We start from the raw sequence: 24,874 nt of genomic DNA, 5'->3' as shown, positions 1-24,874 counted from the left end.
ACTGAATACTACACACATCTTAGAGTAATGAGAATCAGTGAAACACTAACCTTCATCAGTGACAGCAAATGAGAAAGAACGCGTCATATGCACACACTAGAATATTCTGGAACAAACTATCTGTGTCCCGAGACGTCACTGACTGTGACGTTAAGAAGAATCAAATGGAACACTGCTCCAAGCATATGACAACATGGCAATTATTTAGATCAATCATAGCTGAGCTGTGACTAACATGTCAAAGAAATAACTGAACAAAACAATAACTGAACATACTCATATGAACACAAGTACTGTGTCGAACAATACAATTTACAAATCAACACATTCTACACACTAGTACTTACAGCCATACCTAGCGAGATGTCAGCCGTTGTGGGGATACACACGACACACACTCAAACTGCTTGCGACGCAGCAAGAGAGAGAGAGAGAGAGCACCTCTGGTCAGATAACTGACCAGGTATGAAGTGACCACTCATCACTCACTGTGCTAATTTATGCAGGTTAAGCGAACTACAAAGACGAGCACGTGTGCTGCGAGCAGATCGACCCTTATCAGGCCAAATCCAACGACAACTGTGTTTCTAACAAGGTGTTCAGTGACAGATTTCTAAATGATTCCTGAACCGATTTACATCAGATAAGTTGCAAAAGAAAGAGCTCAACACCTACTTTCTAATGAGTATAAAATGAAGTGCTGGTTATTTACTATGAATTTATAATCTTAATTTAAGGCACCTGAATAGGGTCAGTTTTAACAAGCTCGTTGCTGAAAATTACAAACTGCGTTAAATCATCGTTAAAGCAAACACAAATGGAATAGACATAAAGATGGAATCGCGACGATTCTGCCAGTGCATGATACTTGTAGTTTACTGATCTGACAAAAGATATATTAATTAAATATGGCGGACCAGAAACACAGATTCCAGCTCAGCCAATAGCATACCGCGATGCTGGTCGAGGAGTAGGCTGTCTGGCGAGAACAAAATGATGTAAGCGGCTTTGCATTCAAACTGGGAGTGACGTCACACATTCTGCATGTTGGTTAGTTGCAAAAAACGTCGGCTGCTGTAGCTTGTGTGTGAAACAATTTTTGAAGCAAGCATAGCGCTTGGTCACACTTGAGAAAGTGAAACCGAAACAGAACTCATCTTTCTTCATGTCAGTGCCTCTTTCCCACAAAATGAACGTTTGTTTTCTCCTCTTGTTTAGGGATTTGTCATCAAATCAAGGCCTGACTAAGCGCGTTGGGTTACGCTGCTGGTCAGGCATCTGCTTGGCAGATGTGGTGTAGCGTATATGGATTTGTCCGAACGCAGTGACGCCTCCTTGAGCTACTGAAACTGAAACTGAAACTGACAGAACCAATAAATCTAAACTGTACAGAACTTCGATCATCATCAGCGGTTGGAAATCAGTAATCTTTCTTTCAAAGACATTAAGTCGGCCTTGATGGTACTGAAAGAAAGGTAGACAGAACGAAAGACAGACAGGCAGTGGAAGGAGTGATTCTTCTTGACCTCGTCTGAGACGGAAGGCTTTTGTCTGGCATTGCCCTGCTTTAACCCCTCGACTGTCACTGGTGATGGTATGTATGTCATTAAAGGGCTGTCACCACGCTGAGACAAGACTGAATGTGCAGGCCAGGGTGTCTGTCACAACTCTTTATCTGGACTTCCTCTTTGGGACTGCATTGCTTTTGTTCAGCAAAACCTGTTACACCACTTAAAAGTATACAAAGTGTGCCAAATGCTTTTCAGAATTGTGGCACACTTATCTTTTTTCACCAAGCAGTTCAGTGGTCAAAGATGTTGGTTTTGTTTTGTTTTTTAAAAAGGGGGAGGGGTGTTCTGTGCAAAAGGGGTTAATTCTCAGTGCGGCAATCATTCATTTATTTAATCCGATGATTCATTCACAGTGCGGTGATACTGAATATTAACTGAAATGAGAAACCTTCATTGATTTACTGAATCCGATGATCTGGTATTTCCATTGATGCTGTGACCCAGTACACGAAAAGAGTAAGACAAAAATGACATCTTCCTTTCAGGTGTATTCTGACATGACTGGTCTGATAAATTCAGCAGCAGCAGCATCCTCTCTGTCTCTGTGTCTTTTTCTGTCTGTCTCGGACTCTTGTCACTCTCTGTCTGTCTGTGTGTGTGCTAATCTCTCCACCATTGGAAGATAACGATTCATTCGTTTTCTCTGTCTCAGCCCCCTTCCCTGTCTCCCTCCCTCCCTGCCTCTTCCTCCACAGTTGCAGTTTTCTTCCCCTCCCCAACTTTATCGGTGGCTTGTATTTTGCAATGTTCCTTCCACGGGAAGGGCAGTGTGGATTTCATTCAGATCAATGTGTGGGGATAAAACGTCATACAATACATTAAAATACAATACAGTACAACACTGTGATAGACAATACAATACTATCAAGATAATCCAATACAATACTGTACAACGCAATATAATACAACACAATACAATACAATTCAATTCAGTTACCAAGAGTAAAGAATTGGGATAATACAATTTAGGTCACCAACAATATCCTTGTAAATCTGTGGTGGATCCCTTCTGTCTATACGTTTTTTTTGTTGTTTTTTTTTGTTTTGTAATTGTTTTCGTTGTTTTGGTTTTGTTTTTTGTTTTTTCTCTCACCCTTTTGTCAGTCTCTCTCCGCCACCCCCTATCTCTCTCTCTTTCTCTGTCTTACGCTCTTTCCGCCGACTGTTTAAGTTTCAGTTAATAGAGACTGGTAAAAAAAAAAAAAAGAAGAAAAAAGACCACGCCCCACAAAAAAAGCCCCAAAACAACAAGCAAACAAAAAAAACACCAACAAAACGAAACATAAAAGCCAGCTAAAGATATATAGAATCGTGTCTTCTCTCTCTCTCTCTCTCTCTCTCTCTCTCTCTCTCTCTCTCTCTCTCTCTCTCTCTCTCGTCGTTTCAGGTTTCAGCAAAAAGAGACTGGGGAAAAATTAATCTCAAGATATATAGAATCAGGTCGTGGATCCCCTCCCTCCTCTCTTCCCCTTACACCCCCTCCACCCTCCCCCTCCGCCCCACACACACACCCGCAACTTTCCCCTCTTAGTCTCTCTCTCTCTCTCTCTCTCTCTCTCTCTCTCTCTCTCTCTTTCTTCTTAACTCGATCGGTCAATACAAACTAGGACAACGAAAAGAAAAACAAACGAGAGAGAGAGATGGGGACAAACAAACTTCTGTTCAAGATTCTCAAGATTTATGTAGCAAAGTCGTGATTACCTCCCTTCCTATCGCCTCCCCCATCTCTCTCTCTCTCTCTCTCTCTCTCTCTCTCTCTCTCTCTCTCTCTCCCTCTCTCTCTCTCTCCCCTCCGCCTCCTCCTCCTCCTCCTCGTCGTTCTCCTCCTCCCCCTTTTTCTCTCTGCCTCGGTAAGAAAAAATACGGTAAACAAAAACTACTGTTCAAGACTGATAAAGAATGACGCGGGTCTTTCTCCATCTTTGCCTCTCTGTCTCTGTCTCTCTGTTTCTGTCTCCCTGTCTGTGTCTCTCTCCTTCTTAGTCTGCCTCTCTCTTCTCTCTCTCTTTATCTGTTGCTCTCCTTAGGCCACCACCCCCACTCCCCGGCTCTCTCTATCCCTCTCGTTCTCTCTTTCTAGAAAAAAAAGATCAGGTAACCAAGGCAACGAGAGTCAGGCGCTCAGCGAGCCTGATGATTACCTTTGAGGCAGTGTCGGACAAACCCTGGTGGCGGGAAGGGAAGCGAGCGAAGCGCACGCGCATTGCACGTGATGTTGATGACGGTGAGTGGGAAAACAACATGGTCGATGAAAGGTATTGAAGGATTCGGGATAGAGGGGTTTTCCCACTGCTCATCATCCATCTCTTCTCTTCTCTCTCTTTCTCTGTCTGTCTGTCTGTCTCTGTCTCTCTCTTTGTCTCTGTCTCCGTCTCTGTCTGTCTGTCTCTCTCTCACTCTCTCTATCTCTCTCTCTCTCTCTCTCTCTCTCTCTCTAATTCTGTGTACAGATTATTCAAAACTGAATTATCTTTAGAACCTTACTTCGAAAGTATCAAAAATATTAAACTTCGAGACACATTCATTCGATTCAGGCTTGGCATATCTGACATAAAAACACATAAATTACGCTTTTCTTCTGACTATGGGGTAGATTTATCGTGTCCTTTGTGTAAATGCCGATTGGAAGATGAAACGCATTTTCTGTCGATGTGCACAGCAACCGATGATTTAAGACAGAAATATTTTACAAAAGATAACGTGAAGAAACTTAAAATACATCCCATGGCGTTTTTGTGTGATGTGCAACATTCAAACAGCTTAGCAAAATTTATTTACCATAGCTTAAGACTGCGAAGGGACTCAGCGTAAATGATCTCACATACAAAGCTTCATTTCGAAAACCAATTCTTAGCATGCAAAATGCCATTCGATTTATGTTGCCACTGTTTAATTGATTCGTTGGTGGAAATGTATGTTAATCGATTGTGAAGATAGTTAAATTGACAAATGTTATTTGAATATTCTCTCTCTCTCTCTATCTCTCTCTCTCTCTCTCTCTCTCTCTCTCTCTCTCTCTCTCCCCCTCCCTCTCTGTGACTACGTAATCGGGTCGATGGCCTCGGGTTACTTAGATATCAACCTCAGCAGTAGTCTACGATGATTGTGCGTATACATACCGTTAGATATTGTTTTGTCTTCCTTATGAAAAGCAATAGAATGTTGTGAAAAGTGTAGGAGGGAGGGAACGTTCGAAGGGGTGGGAGAGGGGTGGAGCGTATTTTCCACGGTGATATGAGCATGTTGCTTAAGTCATTAAACCATTTGAATCTTGAATCTTGAATCTCTCTCTCTCTCTCTCACTCTCTCTATCTCTCTGTGCGCGCTTGGAAAATGAACATTGCTTGTTTGTTTGTTGGTAGGTTGTGTATACCATGACTGACGGACAAAATTTATTCAAAACTGTTTAGATATGTCTCTCACACTTCTCCAATCAAACAACAAACACGGGAATTGTCAAGTATGAAAGTTTATTTTCCATGTAATCAACAAGAGAAACTATCTGCTTAAACGTACTAGGTTAAAAGAGGTCATGTCATGTCCATGCACAGTGTGATACTGTGTGATGCTATACAAGTATTATGATACCCCGCTCCCATGCCCACCGTCCAGTCCCCTGGTTTGGAATTGTGGTCCATGGCCAGAGTTCAGTAGAACATTTCGTTCTCTCTCTCTCTCTTCCTATCTCCCCCCCCCAAGCCCCCCCCAAACACACACCCCATCTCTCTTCCTTCTTGTTCAACGTCTTCGTGGTGATATAGTAAAAAAAAAAAAAAAAAAACGACAACGAAACCCCCATAGATATGAATATTGGTATTCGCTGATGAAGCTATTTTGTTCTGATTCGGTTGTTGGACTACAAATACAACCGGGCTGTTCAGAGAGGGAATCAAACAGACTGTTTTTGACGACTAACTTTGGAAAACAAATACACATACACACACTCACACTCACACACACCACCACCACCACCACCACCACCTCCTCCTCCTCCTCCTCCTCCTGCCATGGCTGTTGGGGACGTCGGCAAAATAATGCCCGGAAACACGAGTCTCACGTGTTTGTTTTTTTCTGACATGCCCACCACTCACGCAATCCCTTCAATTGGGTCTGTGACTTGATACAGATCGACTCCACGACTGGTTAGTTTGCTGGATCGTTCACGTCTGATGGGAAACCAGCAGGTTCTGATTCACGTCTGATGGGAACCCAGCAGGTTCTGATTCACGTCTGATGGGAAACCAGCAGGTTCTGATTCACGTCTGGTGGGAACCCGGCAGGTTCTGATTCACGTCTGATGGGAACTCAGCAGGTTCTGATTGACGTCTGATGGGAAACCAGCAGGTTCTGATTGACGTCTGATGGGAACCCAGCAGGTTCTGATTCACGTCTGATGGGAACCCGGCAGGTTCTGATTCACGTCTGATGGGAACCCAGCGCGTTCTGATTCACGTCTGATGGGAACCCAGCAGGTTCTGATTCACGTCTGATGGGAACCCAGCAGGTTCTGATTCGTTCAGGGCCGTTTTGCCTGCTCTTTGATCGTGACGCCACCCTCAGTGACTTCTAGGAAAATTGGACTCTTTTTTTGTCCCGTTTCGCCTACTCTCCGTTCCCGTTTTGCCTATGTTGCGCCCCTGTCTCTCTGTCTCTGTCTCTCACCTTCTCTTTTTTGTTGTTGACGTTATTTGAAATTCATTCATGTGTTTGTTCTCTTTTCCCTTTCCATGAGGGCATAATGAAAAGACATTTGTGCTTATTCCTTTTTTCCCCTCATCAAGAAAAAAAGGTTCGTTCGTTCGTTTTTTCTCTCTTTGCTTCAGTTTATTTCTCTCGCTCTCTGGATCGGAAATCTCTCTCCGTCTCCGCCTCTTTCTGTCTCTCTCTGTGTCTGTCTGTATGTCTGTCTCTTTCTGTCTCTCTGTATGTCTGTATCTCTCTCTCTCTTATCTTTCCTCAATTTCTTTCTCTTGCTCTCTGGGTTGGCAATCTCTGTCTCTGTCTCTCTGTGTCTCTTTCTCCCTCTGTGCCTCTCTGTGCCCCTCTCTCTGTCTCTGTCTCTCTGTCTCCCCCCCCTCTCTCTCTCTCTCTCTATGTCTCCATCTTTCTCTGTCTCTCTCTGTCTTTCTTCCTCCCTCAATTTCCTTCTCTCGGTCTCTGGGTCGATAATCTCTCTGTCTCTGTTTCTCTGTGTCTGTCTGTCTGTCTCTCTCTCTCTCTCTCTCTCTCTCTCTCTCTCTCTCTCTCCGTGCCTCTCTCTGTCTCTCTCTTGGAAGGGAGGCAATCACGACTTTGCTCTATAAATCGAGAAAATCTTGAACAGAAATTTGCTTTTTTCTTCTTTTCCCCCATCTCTGTCTCTCTGTTTCTCTCTGTCTCTCTCTGTCTACATCTCTCTCTCTCTCTCTCTCTCTCTCTCTCTCTCTCTCTCTCTCTGTGGCAGGTATGGTGGAAGTGGGAGGGGGGGGAGGGTGCTTAGGCGTCAGAATCACTGAATCGTGAACCTAACACTGTGGTCACACTCATGTTTGGCCGTGTTCGATAGTCCTCGATCCAGACCCTATATCGTTCGTCCGTGAAATCAAAATCCCCAACATGTTTTGCAGTTTCGGGGACACACCTCTGGTTGTGCTTGTAGTCACTGATCTGGGTAGGTCTCCATCTCCTGCGGCTATTCTGTCGTTTCACATGCTGTGCACGACGATTCTGATAAGTGGCTATTATCATAACCAGGCCATGTGATAAGTGGCTATTGGTATAACTATGCCACTTATTTCGTTGTTTATTTGATTAAGTGTGCGGAAAAACACCTAGAGGAAGCCGGATGTAGACATGTTTGTCCAGCTAAAAACAGAACCATGACTGGTGGAACGAATAATTTTTTTCTTTTCTTTTCATATCATGTTTAGAAAATAGGGAAGTAGAACACCGAACTTCACCTCTCTTCTTCTTCAGAGATCGGAACCCCCCACCCACACACACACATACATACATACACTTTCTTTATCTCAGTCTTCTTCTTGTTCTCATTGTTCGTGTTCTTGTTCTTCTCCTTGTGATGATCATTGGGATGATCATCATCATCATAATCACCATTCTTCTTCTTATGATAATAATAATAATAATAATAATAACGATGATGATGATTATTATTAGTATTATTATTATTATTGTTGTTGTTCTTGTTGTTGTAGTTGTTGTTATTGTTATTATTTAATATTATATCATACTTTGCGATCGTCTGGTGTTGGCAGGATTGTACAACACGGACCGTTTCAATCATTTAATGACCCCGGGGCAACTGAGTCTGGAGGTTTCAGTCACAGGCCCCAAGTTAGCGCGTTCCAGCGGAATGACAGGTGGACACTACCAGCACTGACAAAAACTATGCTGGGACCTGAAATGTTTTCAGTGATTTGGTGATCGGGAATTTCGCGTTATTTAATAAAACTGTCGGGCTGTGTCCGATGTTTCTAATTAATATATATATATATATATATATGTGTGTGTGTGTGTGTGTGTGTGTGTGTGTGTGTGACAAAGACAGAGAAGGAGAAAAACAGAGACAGACAGAGACAGAGAGTTAGATAGATATAGATAGATGGAGAGAGAGACAGAGATGGAGAGAGATGTGGGGGAGACGGAAAGATAGAGAGAGAGAGAGAGAAACGGCGAGACAGAGACAGAGAGTAAAACTCCACAGGTACTCATCACTGTCAGTGTCAAACTGCCACTCCAGTCTGACACAATCAAAAAGATAACACCCCCCCCCCACACACACACACACACACACACACACACACACACACACACACACACACACATCCCGTTTGACAACAAGGCAAATAATTATAAACCAAGACTGCAGCGGAGCGACGTTTATGGAGCGAAGAAGGAACAGTCTGTCAGTCAACAGCTGTCCCCGCCAGGTGCACGTGAAACATGGGCCCTCTTACACGTCACACGTTGTACCACTCCACTGTCGTCCCCAGTCGCCAATTCCGGTTTGGCCTGTTCCCGTTTCACCTGTCACTACATTGGTGATCATAATTTGCTCTCTCTCTCTCTCTCTCTCTGTCTGTCTCTCTGTCTGCCTCTCACTCTCTCTCTGTCTGTCTGTCTCTCTCTCTCTCTCTCTGTCTGTCTCTCTGTCTGCCTCTCACTCTCTCTCTGTCTGTCTGTCTCTCTCTGTGTCTGTCTGTCTCTCACTCTCTCTCTCTCTGTGCGCCTGCTCCGCCTCTCCCCTCCTCCTCACTCCCCTGTCTCCTGTTATGAGTAAACCCCGACACTGAGTGATGTCGCTGTTTCTGCCGGGGACTGTTTCTCTCTGGGGAGCTGTTCGCAGTCAGTGGACCGTGTCCATGGCCTTCGCGGCACGGTCACTGGGTCAGGACCACTGACCCCCAAGCTGATTCATGTATCGGTGTTGAACCATGTTCGTAAACCCCTCATTTGGTTTCTGCCCCAGGGTCAGAATCTACCTAGCCCTGATAAACCTGGGAGTGTTCGTAGTCTAGTCTGGAATGAATCATAAGGGTAAAATTCAGATAGTTACAGTTTCAGTTTCAGGTTCTCAAGAAGGTGTCACTGCGTCCGGACAAATCCATATACGCTACAGCACATCTGTTAGGCAGCTGCCTCACAGCTGCATAATCCAACGCGCTTTGTCAGGCGTCGAGTGCATACATGAATATTTGTGTTCCTATCAGAGTGGATTTCTTCTTTTCCAGAGGACAACATTTCTTTTGCCATGGGTTGCACCCGGAGCCTCGGTTTATCGTCTCATCCGCATAATTGGATGTTCTGTTTGATTTGCCTGTAAACTTGGGAGAAAGGACAAGAGCGGGATTTGAACCCAGACCCTCACGGACAAACGGTGTTGGAGTATGATCGTCTTTACCATTGTACAACCTCCCTTTTTCCACAAATAGTCAGTACTGACCCACACCCTTATTTAATTTCTGTACTCCCCCTGTAATGGATATAGGGGGCATTCTAGGTTAGTTCAAAATTGTACCCAATAAATTTGGTCCTACGAGGCTATCAAAGTATAGCCCCTCCCACACGCCCACCCCAACCTCACCACCACCACGTCTACATCCAAGAACGACCCCCCTTCAATTTTCAATAGCTGTGCTTGAACCCGTTGAATGGGAATAATCTCCATACACGGGGAAGGGTTAGATCGATCTTGATTGGCTACAATGTGATGGTCATGGGCCGGGCGACGTTCGAGGCTAGCCCAGAGTAACACCGGGGGTAAAAATCCCAGCCAGGGGGCAGTTTGAGGGTGTAACACCGGTTCCAAATTGCCATCGATTCGAGCCCTGCAAGTGTTTCTCTGCATGGTGCTGGCACCAGTGGAATCCTTGCAGCCACGGGTGGAGGTCTGAGTGGGAAGGTGATTGTTAATTGATTTTGTTTTAATTAATGACCTTTCTCATCAGGGGGTGGAGGCGGTGGGACATGAAACGAGGAGATTTTTATTCTTTTTTTGTTGTTGTTTTGGCGTGGTTTTTTTTTTGTTTTTGTTTTTTGCCTCACCCTTTTGCATATTCGGGGGAGTATGCGAGAGAGAAAGAGAGAGAGAGAGCACATAATTATTAAGGAAGAGAGCGTATATTAAAGAAAGAGAGAGAGAGAGAGAGAGAGAGAGCGAGATCGCTTATTGAAAGAGAGAGTTAGAGGGACTGTTAATGAAAAATTATCTTGATAAGTCTTTGGTCGAATGGGCTGATTTCCTTGATTTTGACACCCCTTTTTTGTCAGTATAGTAGGAGTAAAAGAGATTCAATGCCCCCAGGTGGCACATGAAATAAATTTCTTGTCCTGCCTCTTCTTCAGACCCTACTCCCCATACCATAGCCCACTCTACACTCGCCTCCCTCTAGCACCTTCACCCCCACCCCGGACCCTCCTCACCCCTCCATCCTCCCCTCCCTTGTCCTCCACCTCTGTTGTCACACCTCCAAGGAGGAAGGTGGCAGAGTGGTAAAGACGCTTGTGTGCGAGAACAGTGTGCGTAAATGTCTGAGTTCGATGAATCCCGCTCTCGTCCCGCCCTCTCCACACCCGCTCCCCCCCCCCCCCCCCCCCCCCCCCACACACACACACACACACACTTTTTTATGATCACCCCCCCCCGCCCCCCCAGTTTTATTGGAAATCAAATTGAACGCATAGTCATTCAGGTGAGACGATAAGCCGCGGTCCCGTATGCAGCACGCACTTAGCGCACTGAAAAAGAAAAGAAAAAAGAACCCATGGCACTAAATTGTTCTCTGGCAAAATTCTGAAGAATGAATCCGCCCTGATTGGTGCACAAATATAATAATGCATGCACTCATGGCTTTTAGCGCGATGGGTTATGCTGCTGGTCAGGCATCTCCCTGGCAGATGTGGTGTAGAGCATATGGATGTGTCCGAACGTAGTGACACCTCCTTGACAAACTGTTGTAGATTTGTCACAACAGTGGCGGTAAAAACCACGTCTTGCGTTGTTTTGTCGACTGACGTAGATAACCAGAGACATCCTAAATCTTCACTGGGACTGTGAGGTTGACACGACGAAAGTGTGTGCAGGGCTCAGGCAGTAAGCACTGAGAATGAAGACATGTGTCTCCTGTTGCACTGGGTTGGACTGCATCGTGTTGTGTTACCTTTTTTTTCTTCTTCTTTTTTTTGTGTGTGTATATTTGTCACAACAGATTCTTCTGTGTGGAATTCAGGCTGTTTTCCTCAGTTATGGAGAGAGAGAGAGAGAGAGAGAGAGCATCAGTATTAGTATCAGTATCAGTATCGGTAGCTCAAGGAGGCGTCACTGCGTTCGGACAAATCCATATACGCTACACCACATCTGCCAAGCAAAAAGAGAGCACGTCGCAACAAAGCAGTGTATCCTTTTTTTTTCTTTTCTTTTTTTCCTGCCTGCAAGTGTAGTTCTTTTTCTACCAATGCGGATTTTTCTACAGAATTAGTTGTTATGGACAGCCCTGTTTTTGTTGCCATGGGTTCTTTTATGTGTGCTGTTTTGCTTTTTGCTGCGTCTGTCGGTCTGTTTTTTGTTGTTTTTGTTTTGTTTTGTTTTTTTTGTTTTTTCTGATTATTGTTTCTATTTCTTCTTCCTCCACATCTGTGTGTAATCCTTTGCGGTGGACGTGAGCAAGAACAGATTGAAAGAAAAAGCTTTACATTAAAATTTCTTCAGTTCTGAGTCCTTCACTCCCCCGCTCTCTCTCTCTCTCTCTCTCTCTCTCTCTCTCTCCTTTTCTTTTCTACACCATCTCTCTATCTCTCCCTCTCTCTCTCTCCCTCTCTCTATCTCTGTCTGTCTGTTTCTCTCTCTCTCTCTCTCCTTTTCTTTTTGTAAATAACTATGACATGCATTGAATAGATCACGTTTGAATATCATTTCGATACCAGAAAATAAAAATGAATTAAATAATACATTAGTGCTTGTGTTTTAAGAATAAAATAATTGCTGTGGTACTGTGCAAAACGATTATATAATTCATTTTAGCTTGTCGGAAGCAAAATAAGACCATGCACACAAGAAATTTATTATAACGTGTCGAGAATATGACAAGAGCATCTACTCAAGAAATGTGTCATTATGTGTCGGGAACATAACAAGAGAAAGCATATACACACTACAAAAGTTGTATTATAACGTGTCGTGAATATAACAAAAGCATGCACTCTGCAACAAATGTATTATAACGTGTCAGAATATAACAAGAGCATGCACTCTGCAACAAATGTATTATAACGTGTCAGAATATAACAAGAGCATGCACTTTGCAACAAATGTATTATAATGTGTCTGAACAGAACGAGAACATACACACTTCAAAAGTTGTATTTTAACTTGTTCTGAATATAGCAAGAGCAAGCACTCTACAAAAGAATGTGTTATTACGTGTCAGGAATATAACAATAGCAATGTACTCTTCTACAAATATATTATGACGTGTCGGAAATTATAACAAAAACAGGCACTCTACACCAAATGTATTATAACGTTTCAGGAACATACCAAGAGCAAGCACTGTACTATGAGAAAAAAGTATTAGATCGTGTCGGGAATATTATCACAAGGGAAATCATTCTACAACAAAATGTATTGATACGGAAAATACAACAAGAGCATGTGCTCAAAGAGAAGTTTATCACAACGATTCTTGAACAAAACATCAACAGAACTGTTTCTTTGCCACAGCAAGAACTGCATTTGTACGTGTCAAGAAAAGAACAATATACGTGGTATAGCATGTCTTGAACGGAAACAAGAACGGGGGTCTTCTCAAGCGATCTAATCTGGAGCTCAGGTGTGTGAAGGAGAACGGCAATCAGTTTGCACGGACGGACGATATCTTGCCGCGTTGCAGTTAAAGATACAGACGTGGTGGCAGAAAGAAAAACAAACAAAAAACCCAGGAGTGCATTCGGAACTGGTGTATCTCTTCCTTCACCTTAATCTATGGATACACGTGACACTCAAAGAGGCTTTTAACTTCTTTTTGGGGTGGGGTGGGGTAGGCTGGGGATGGGGCGTCGGGGTGGTGGGTGGGGAGGGGAGATTTTTTTTTTGTTTTTTTTTTGGGGGGGCGGGGGGTGAGAGGGGGCGGGGGGGAAGGCGGGGGGGGGGGGGCTGGGTACGGGGGCATGTAAGCGGAGACGATGAAACTTCATGTACAGATGTGTTATAAATACGTTTTATAGAGAACAAAAAAGAAGATGAGAATAAGCAGAACAATTATAATAAAAACCAACTTACTTGACACAATGAATCTTTTGTTAGCTTTCACCACTCCAAAAACGCGATTTTAAAACCGGCTTTTTCAGGGTGGGGGATAAAGAGCGGGAATGTAGTAGGACAGGCGACAGTGGTGGTGATTTGAAGGCAAGATTTAGAGACCAGGGGAAGCAGACCTATTTTGTAACCTGTTATTTTGCCGCTCTTTGCTTTGGCAGCATATAATTTACCCTTGAGTTTGTGGGAGGGGGCTGGGTGGGGAGAGGATTTGAACATGATGTGTGTGTGTGTTTATGTGTGTGCGTGCGTGCGTGCGTGTGTGTGTGTGTGTGCATTAATATGCGTGTGTGCGAGAGAGAGAGAGAGAGAGAATGATGGGTGCGCGCGCGCATCACAGGGTTTCAATGTCAGTTTCAAGAGGGTGTCAAAGCGTGAGAACTCATCCATATACGCTACACCACACCTGCCATGAATAGAGAAAAAAAAAGGGGGGGGGGGATTGCAGACCTGTAACCTTGGCCTCCACGCAACACGCCTGTGTGGCCATGACAACTTGCCCTAGGTTTATGTCACCGGACTGTGTGTCAACTGTATTCTCATCCAGTGCACAGAAGGCTGAGTCCTCTGTATTTTATTTCCCTTGTAAAGAATTAAGGTTCTTTTCTTTATCAGTCAACACAGCACAGTTCACATTCAACACACACTGAACCCAAAATATACACAAATACACAAAGTTTATTGTCTGTACTTAGGTTTGCTTTTTGCAGCGGCACGTGTCCAACATTAAAAAAAACAAAACAAATAGATTAAGTGAAAAATTAAAAAGGTATATTGAATGGCACCGATTTGAACTGGTTATATACAAATATACATATTATTTGACATTCTTTGAAGTCAGCACCGCTAATAATGACATGAGAGAATGGCTGTGGTGCACATAATGTGTTAACATTTGCCAATGCAGGATTTGCTATTACATAATCACGACATGCAACATTATGATAACCTGCAAGACTGACTTACAGTATAAGTTAACAAGAATGTTGTGTTGTATACTCCCTTCACCCTGATCCCATTACACTCTCTAATCCTCAACCTGGCTGTGTCTTCTGTTCTTCCACTTTATCAACACCTTACTGCGGGCATAGTCATGTCCCTGCTGTACTACTACTACTACTACTACTACTGATGATGGTAATAGTAAGAAGAAGAAGAAGAATATAATTTAGTAGTGGTAGTAGCAATAGCAGCAGTATCATCATTGTTGTTTATGATAGGGTAGGTATACCTAATTGCGAACGGTTCGTGTACCGCCCCATTTCCAAGCGTTTTCACCTCACACATTTCACAATTTAACGTCTGCTTCGACCTCGTTCTGCTACCTTAATGAATATCCATTTCGAAGAACCAGTCAAACACTACCTTTTTCCGGCTGTTTCTGCGCTTTTTCTTCTCTTCACGCACCACTGCAGACCAGATTTACAAACGTGCTATCAAAATCCTAAAATCAAGGGAACCAAGTAGTAGGACTTTAACCTTGACACGGTTCATAGATAGCTGATTTGATTGGATATGTTCAATGAATTGTACATTTCCAGTGCTGGGAGAATTTAAGGTAGCATGTTGGTGACAGATCAGAACGTCAGTTTTGACAGGAATTTCCAAAAGTGTCATTTGCAGACTGTAGAGTATTTTGACTTGAGTGTGATTGTGAACGGTGATGTGCGGTTACTTCGCGCTCTGAAAAAGGTGTGTTTGTGTGTGATGTGGGATGTGTGTGTTTAAATGTGTGTTTTTGTGAGTATGTGTATGTGTGATCAAAACCAATGATACAACAGTCTGGTGCGATGTTCCAGTGATATGTCTAATGAGTTCAAAACCTGCTTTTGTTTTAATTGCCCGCATGTACCTAAAACCATCGTTCGCAGTTAGACTTGCCCGTTCGCATTCACCTTCAGGCACCCCTGCTATTGAACTTACTGCGCCATGCTCCTGAGCATTGCTCTGGCTGCAGAATGTGTCTCATTAAAATGGTTTTCACCTTCCTACTTGTGCATAAGCCGTAAGGAGAGGGGAACTAACTTGTGCAGTATTTCTGGATGTGTCCACAGATCATTTGGAGGAAAAACTGTGTTTTATGCAGGTTTTTTTCTGCATCAGTGTGGACATGGGGGCCTGTCGAGATTGTCAACTCTCAGGGTTGAATGGGTTAAACCGTTGAAAAAAACAAAAAAAACAGGAGCAAACGAACGTTTCCTGGTGCAACCAGTCGGAGAAAGCCTTCAGAAATAGAAGAGCTCAATTTGACGATCGTACAACTTATGTGTATAATACACACGTTGAGGTGGTCGCATCGACTGGGTCGTTCGCAATTACTTACCTACCTCGTATTTATATGGCGCCTATCTTCAGTCCGAAACAAAACTCCAAACGCTTTACGAACACGGCGTCATTTGCACAACAGGCCGCCTACGTGGATTGAACCGATTGACAGCTGCCTTTGGGCGCGATATGATTATTGTAAGCCTACCCTCCCAGTTTACCTGACATTTGAACAGGCTTGTTTAATAAGATGTTTGGTGACAACGGGAACTGGATTATTGTAGCGTCACGGACGCTATGTGCACGTGTTGCCATGTGAACAGGACAGTGGCCTTTGTATTACACTTCCTGCATTTCCTGCGTTCTCTCTCTCTCTCTCTCTCTCTCTCTGGGCTTCTAGAATTTGACTGTCACCTGTGTGTTTCACCCCCCACCCTTTTTTTCTTATCCTTGTCTTTCATCGTTTTCCCCCCCATTCCTGTTCCGCTATTTTGACTTTAATGGAGTTTTAATGGCCACGTGCAAAATGTTATTCCCACCTTGTGGTACAGCAAGCAACACGCAAGGGTCTAAGGTTCACAAGTCAGTGACATGAAGTCACCCGTAAAGTAGAGTACCCTCAGGGCCGGGAGGAGATCCGGGCTCTTGTCACACTGGTGCTACTACGAGAAAGGGGAGGAGTATAGGTTTCAGTCCGTCTGCCCTGTCCTTACTGAACTTATGTACCGTCGTGGTATGTGGGTGGGTGGGGTGGGAGTGGGGATGAGGGTGGGTACTGTGGCGGAATCGGCTAGGCGTTGGACTTCTGCTCCAGTGATCAGGGTTCGAATCCCCGTTTGATCACAGTGTTAGGTCCTTGGGAAAGGGCACTCTACTCAGATTTTCCTCACTCCACCCAGGTGTTCTTTCCCGATTTCAGTCGGGGCAAGGTAAAAGCTGGGAGGAGATCGAGGATTGTCTCCCCACCATCCACCACCCCCACCCCTCAACCCCTTCCCCGCCCCCTCCCGACATAACATGGGTCATGTAAGCTTTACTGTGGTAAGCATGTACCTACCGTTCTTATTGGAATGAGAGATGCATGGTTAAACTGTGTTCTGTGAAGCGAATGCACATGTCGCCTTTGTTGTCGCCAAAATATGTTAACAATTTCTCTTTTAGAGATAATAGAATATTCTTGTTTTTTGTCACCAAATATGTTAACAATTTGCCTTTAAGAGATGATAAAATATTCTTGCATCTTGTATCTTATGCACAGTCCAAAACACAGTGGCTAAGCTTATATATTCCCTGCCCTTATGACCAAAGAAAAAGCAATGGGACTTCTAACCTCATTCTAAAATGCATGTACGCTTCACAGTTCAACACGGATCAATCTAATACTAAAATTTCCACACGAAGTTTCAGGCACTACTTGCGTGGATCTTTCTCTTAAATGAAGGAATTACATACAGGCAAACGACAAACGGGCGCAGGCGGTGAAGCAAGACAGACGTCAGTTCAGGGTATGTACACACGTGTACACTTGATCTTGGTCTGGTAGGAAAGAAAATACTGACTGGATGTGGGTTATGTCTCTGCCTTTAAAGCTTGAAGAGATATAGAGAGAACGCTGGTGTGGGGAAGTTTCTACTACTTCTTCTTTGGTGTGTGTGTGTGTGCGCGCGCGCGCGTGCGTTCGTTAGTTCGTTCATTTAACCTGTTTTCACTGTGAGTAGGTGTACGCGGCGCATGAGCGCGCGCGCGCGCGCGCGCGTGTGTGTGTGTGTGTGTGCGCGCGCGTTCGTTCGTTCGTTCGTTCAGTAATTCGCCCGTTTATTCGATCTTTAATTCAACGTCTTTTTTTTCGGTCTTTTTTTTGGGGGGGGTCTTTTTTTTTCTTCAGTGTGAGTGATATAAAACGTGTGTGTATGCGCGTTGGAGGTGTGAAGGAGAGTTGGGGATAATGAAATGGAAAGTGTCAAGGCCTATGTACCATGACTTCACACTTGAAACACATGTTGACACCACCGTGTCTGACCCTGCCACCCCCACCACCCCCACCTCCCCAACCAATATGCACGCTGATGTCAGTGTTACTGAAGCAAACAGGTGTGCTGAGCTAGCTAGTATACTGAGACATGAGGAACAGATTCACCTGAGCTAAGTCCACGTAATTAGTTGACGTCGCAGGGACGACTTCAGAAGGGTCAGTTTACATCCTCGGGTAATCTACAGGTATGGGGAAGTAACCGGTCGGGGTGAAGGGGTGGGGGGGGGGGCTTAATCTACCTTTGTAGGCTCCGTTGATGTATGGGTGTAGGTGGGATGTGTGCAGAAGTCGCTTGGAAAATTGTTGTTGGGCGATGTCGGGAGAGGGAGAGAGAGAGTGTGTGTGAGTGTGCGTGTGCGTAGGCGAGCATGCGTGCGTGTGAGTGTAAGACAGAGACATAGACAGAGAGACGTGGCGAGAACCCAGCATTCAAAACTTCAACTGGATTCAAAGTTGAGACATTTACCGATTTGAAGTCTGTCCTAGTCAGACAAGGTATTGTACAAACAGTATGAAAACAGCCTAACTGGGTCGTTGTAACAAAAACAAAATTAACCCCCCCCCCCCCCCCCCCCCCCCCCCCCCTTAAAAAATCTCACGAACGCACTTGTTCGTTTGAAAGGACAAGCACATACACGCACGCACACGCAAACACACACACGCGCGCGCCCGCACACACACACACACACACACACACACACAACAGTTTCACAGAAAGCAGTAAAATACACGGACAAGAACGTGGGACAGACCTGCAACAGGAAAGAATACTTCCAACACGTCATAGATGTTGACGTCATGTCAGTGTGTCAGCGTAAGAAGAGAAAAGATGTCAAGACGTGTGGACTGATCCATGTACTGTGTCAAAGTCCACGTTTTTAACCATGGGCTTCCGAAACACACACACACACACACACACACACACACACAGATATATATATATCACACCACAACACAACACAACACAACACACCATTCCACACACACACACACACATACACACACACATACGCACACGCATACACACACACACACACACACACATATATATATATATATATATATATATATATATACACACATACGCAATCACGCACACACACACACACACACACACACACACACACACACACACACACACACACACACACACACACACACACACAAACAAGACTACAACAACAACTAAAAAAAACACGTAAATCTACATATCCCAAACTCACCCTGCTGTCTTGAAGGTAACGCGTACATTTGTTCGGTATTTTCGATGTTTGTGTGTGTTTGTTGTTGTTGTTCTTGTTGATGTTTTATCGCGTACTTTGTTTGCTTTCCCAAGTTATGTTCAAATGGGGAAGAATGTTTGTATCGCGTTAATGTCTTGCTGGTTTCATTTTCTTTAATGCACAGCAAAGAAAGGAAGTGGGGAAGGAAGGAAGGAAGGGGTATAAGCGAGAGAAAGCAAGTTTGTGAGCCTGAAAATTTCCCTTAACCTTTCATCTGACTCTTCATTAAAATGAATGGATGGAAGCAGTGTTTTCGAACGCGTGCGTGTACGCATGCACGAGCGCGCATACCCACACGCACAAACACACACACACACACTCTGTCTCTCTTTCTCACACACACACACACACACACACGCGCGCGCGCGCACACACACACGCACGCACGCACACACACACACACACACACACACACACACACACACGTGCGATGTATTGCAACTTGCAACATGTCCTTTAAAAACCACCTCCACCATCACCCACCTCCCTAAAAAAAAAAGAAGAAGAAAAAAAAGAAAAAAAGCTCTACCCAGTGACACTAGTCAGACATACCTACATCTGCGCAGTCATGGCATATTTCGCAATGCCACAAGAAACATGACAAGAAATGAAAAACTGTGTTTATTAATAAAAAAATGAAACCCAAGCTAGTATTGTGGGAAATGCGTTCACATCCCCACCCTCACAGACACACCGACTGACAGACACACACAGACACAGACTCACAGAGACACAGACTCACAGAGACACACACACACACACACACACACACACACACACACACACACACACACACACACACACACACACACACACACACACACACGGAAAGATGGTATACTTGGCGTATGTGTGTGCAAAATTAGAGAGAGGGGGCGGGGGTTTCGGGCGAGAGACAGAGAAACACACACACACACACACACACACACACAGAGATAGAAAGAAGAATGGAATAAGGATGGGGTCATAATAATACTAACCTAAAAAACTTGTTTTCAAAGTTCACAGCACTAACACAGACGTTCTGAGGAACCAGGGAGAAGTTTATAGGCGTGAGGAGGGAGAGGGGAGGGGGGGGGCGGGCAGACAGACAGACAAACACATCGACACGCGAGAAAAACACACAAACAAACAAAAAACAGCGAAGCCTGGGGAGACTTCCAAACCTATCGATTTTGTGTGTTCTCTCTGTATCTTTGCCTCTGTCTCTGTCTGTCTGTCTGTCTGTCAGTCTCCCCCTGTCTCTGTCTCTCTTTCGCTCACCCTCTCTCTCTCTCTCTCTCCCTCTCTCTCAGTCCCTCCCTCTCGCTCTCTGTCTGTCTGTCTGTCTCTCTCTCTCTATCTCTCTCACTCCCTGCCTCTCCGTCTCGCTCTTTCTCCCTCTCTCGCTCTCTGCCCCCCTACCCCATACCACCTCTCTCTACCCCTTTCTCCCCACAAGCACAGCAAGCTTTACCGAAATTTATGAACGCCACGTCTGGCCAGCCTTTCATTCCCTATTGATCTTGTCCTTGCTTCCACCCCGACCCCCCCAACCCCCTCACAGCCCCACCACTCTCACATCCCCGCCCCTATTCTTCTTCCCCCCAAACCCTCCCCTCCCCTCCCCTCCCATCTCCACTTTCTACCCGTAGACATCGACATATGGCCAGCGTCTGTACTGACTGCGCTTGCAGGAGGTTAAAAAGAAGGGAAGCAACAAAAAAAAAAACCCCAAAAAACCAACAGAAAACAAAAAAACAAAATAATAATAATAATAAAAAAATTAAAAAAACGAAAGAGAGAGAGAGAAACAGACAGACAGACAGACAGACAGAGACAGAGAGTCTGGCATCGATCGCAGGTGAGATTGCGCAGGTGAAACAAAAGTGGGTAAATTTTTTATGCACTGTTTGCGCGAGTGCCGTCGGTTTGTATGTCACTACCGCCTGCATGGAGACTGGTACAACTGAGTGAGTGGGTGGAGCTCAGACTGGAATATCAATAAAAGAAATAAATAAATAAATAAAAAGGTCTGTATACACATAACGGGTCATTGATTTCGTCAGTAGACACTGCAGAATCCGGTGGTGGGTGTAACCTCAGAAACGGAATAACCCGAAAGATGTGGTATATTCACAGGCCGCGGAACACAAAGAAAGATGTGGTATATTCACAGGCCGCGGAACACAAAGAAAGATGTGGTATATTCACAGGCCGCGGAACACAAAGATGTGGCATATTCACAGGCCACGGAACACAAAGAAAGATGTGGTATATTCACAGGCCACGGAACACGAAGATATGGTATATTCACAGGCCGCGGAACACAAAGATGTGGTATATTCACAGGCCGCGGAACACAAAGAAAGATGTGGTATATTCACAGGCCACGGAACACAAAGAAAGATGTTGTATATTCACAGGCCGCGGAACACAAAGATGTGGTATATTCACAGGCCGCGGAACACAAAGAAAGATGTGGTGTATTCACAGGCCGCGGAACACAAAGAAAGATGTGGTATATTCACAGGCCGCGGAACACAAAGAAAGATGTGGTATATTCACAGGCCGCGGAACACAAAGATGTGGCATATTCACAGGCCACGGAACACAAAGAAAGATGTGGTATATTCACAGGCCACGGAACACAAAGAAAGATGTGGTGTATTCACAGGCCACGGAACACAAAGAAAGATGTGGTATATTCACAGGCCGCGGAACACAAAGAAAGATGTGGTATATTCACAGGCCGCGGAACACAAAGAAAGATGTGGTATATTCACAGGCCGCGGAACACAAAGAAAGATGTGGTATATTCACAGGCCACGGAAAAACAAAGAAAGATGTAGTGTATTCATAGGCCACGGAAGACAAGGAAAGATGTAGTGTATTCACAAAGAAAGAAGGTGGAAGGAAAGACAAGAAAAGAAACATACGATCCAGAAAGAGAAATAGGGGACAAGAAGGAAAAAAAATGGGAAAAGAGAGTAGGGCTGAAGGGGGGAGAAAGAGAGAGAGTATGAGGGAGGGGGGGGGGCAGAATGAAAAGAAACAAAGAGAGAAAAAGAAGAAGAAAAGATATATATATATAGAGAGAGAGAGAGTATGAGGGAGGGGGGCAGGATGAAAAGAAACAAAGAGAAAAAGAAGAAATATATATATATATATAGAGAGAGAGACGGAGGAAAAAAATCAGGTGTGTAAGTTCGTTCCATGTTGATAGTGGAATCCGGACAATAACTGAGTAAACATTGTTAAAAAAAAAAGAACCACTGAAATCGTAAAACAAACGACAAACCATCAGTCCCCTTTCATATTGCTCTACCACGGGCACTACAGCACTATCATAATGATTATAATGATTATGTCTACCACCCCACCCCCCTTCACAATACAGCCCACCCCTCCCTCTCTCACAGTGCTCGGAAGCCGGGACTGTCCTCTCTCTGTTGTACAGCCAGCCCGTGTGGACACCGATGCAGCAATGTCTGTGTGATTTTTTATGATTTTTTCCACTGAAGCCCGCTACTCGTCATATCCTAACTGATCCGATTTTCAGCACGTAGTAATGCTGATGTGATTTATCGGTTACTTTGGTTTTGGACGTTATAGGCGGCTTCGGAGAGGCGAAAGAACGGTGGGGAAGGGGGTTGTGGGGTGGGTGGGGAGTGGGGTTTTTTTCCGTGGTTTTGTGACCCGTTATCAGATTTAGGAGAGTTGAATCTTGTGCGGGGATTGACCTCCACAGCGTCCTCCCTCCCCCTCCGTCCCCAGTCTCCCACTGCTCTTACACACCAGTTTGTATATCTAATCACATTGTGATATGACGTTCGACTAAAGAACGAACGAAGGTGCACGCAAACACACAAACACACACACACACACACACACACACACACACACACACACACACACACACACACACACACACTGTGCACATTGCACACACAACAAACACTACCCACCACTTCCCACCCCCACCCCCCACCCCGCAAACAGAGACACACCTGACACGTTATTTATGTTATTGGCACATGAACACGTCAGGTATTTCATATCCACGATCCCGGTGTTTGCTAACAAAATCTCGGCAAACCCAAAAATGGTCCCAAACTAATGAACCGCCACTATTACCACTTCTACGACCACCACTAGCAGCCATCTTCCTGTTATTTCCGGTCGTCTCCATTTACACATCGCGCATCATCATCTCCACAAACCCCGGCGCAATATAACACATCACAGCACAACACAACATGTCATAGCACAATACAACATAGCACGGCGCAGCACAACACAACACAACACAGCACGATGCGATATTACACAGCACAACACAACATATCACACCATGGCACTACACAACAATAGAACACAACACTGCGGTGCACCGCACTGCACAACACAGCATAGCACAGCACACCACACCACAATACATCACACCAACACAGTACAACACAGCACAATCACACCATAACACAACACAACAACAGAGCACAAGAACACTGCACTGCACAACACAGCACATCACTGCACAGCACAGCACTGCACTGCACAACACAGCATAGCACAGCAAAACACAGCACTGCACTGCAAACACAGCATAGCACAGCAAAACACAGCACATCAGTGCACAGCATAGCACAGCAAAACACAGCACTGCACTGCACAACACAGCATAGCACAGCAAAACACAGCACATCAATGCACAATACAGCATAGCACAGCAAAACACAGTACATCACTGCACAGCACAGCAAAACAACAACACTCCAACAAACAATGAACAAGCTGAACAGAAGCCAGTGGATCGTGAACAACAAAGCCAGCAACGCAGCGACAGCAACAAAGGGCACAATGGCCTGTCTTCAGGGAGTTCACTGCTGCTCTTGCAGAAAGCGTCCGCTTTGGAACAGCGAGCTGATCGTGAGAATGGAATCACACACTGGCCAAACTGTCTCACCACCCCATTACATCTTGAGTGGTGATGTTGGTATGGTCGCTAGTCGTTTGGTTGAGACGTTAACCTGAGCCCCACCCCACCCCCCTCCCTAACCTCCCATCCACCCACTTCTACTGGATCTTGAGTAGTGGTGGTCTGGACGCCAGTCATTCGGATGAGACGATAATCCGAGCCCCCACCTCCCTCCCTAACTAACCTCCTATACTCCCACATCCACTAGACTTTGTGGTAGTAGTCTGGACGCTAGTCGTTCGGATGTGACGATAAACCGAGCCCCCCACACCCCATCCCCACCCTACCATGCTATCGGCCAACCTCCACTAGACTTTGAGTGGTGGTGGTCTGGACGCTAGTCATTCGGATAGGACGGTAAACCGAGGTCCCGTGTGCGGCACGCACTTAACGCACGTTTGGAAAGAAGGGTTGTCCCTTGCAACATTGGGAAAACAGAATCCTCTCAAATTCTGTTAGAATCTTTTATTTTTCTGGACTTTATCAATGGGTACACGTGATAAGTTGTATTCTTTTTTTTTCTTTTGCTCTGGACATGTGAGGTGCCCGTTAAGAGAGAGAGAGACAGACAGATACACAGACGGACGGTCAAACACATAGACACACAGAGAGAAAGAGAGAACCGAAATTAGTCTCTGGAACTACCCTAACCATCAAATCAACTCCCCTAACCATCAAATCAACTAGTATAATATAGTACAGTATAGTATAGTACAGTATAGTGTATTACTTTTTTTTTATTAAGAGCTTGATATATCAGTGGAAAATACCACGCGACGTCAGTCGATGAAACAAAATACGATGAAACAAAGACAGAACGTGATGCGAACTGACTCCTGAATGCAGAAGCGCGCATATGTGGTTGTAAATTAACTTGTCAGTTTCATAATGCTGATTCTGTGTGTGTGTGTGTGTGCATCAGTGTGTGTGTGTATCATGTGTGTGTTGGTGTGA

The 24,874-nt window shown here is 44.7% G+C and overlaps 1 protein-coding gene across 1 annotated transcript in view; it reads left to right on the top strand.

Moving 5' to 3' along the window:
- LOC143284039 (uncharacterized) overlaps positions 1-24,874 on the top strand; it is a 138,596-nt gene that overhangs the window by 31,121 nt on the left and 82,601 nt on the right. The gene's annotated exons all lie outside the window — the stretch shown is intronic.

Source organism: Babylonia areolata, chromosome 7 (genome assembly GCF_041734735.1).
Source record: "Babylonia areolata isolate BAREFJ2019XMU chromosome 7, ASM4173473v1, whole genome shotgun sequence".
Classification (NCBI taxonomy): domain Eukaryota; kingdom Metazoa; phylum Mollusca; class Gastropoda; order Neogastropoda; family Buccinidae; genus Babylonia; species Babylonia areolata.
The sequence above is the reverse complement of the archived record's forward strand: the minus strand, read 5'-3'. Positions and strand labels throughout refer to the sequence as shown.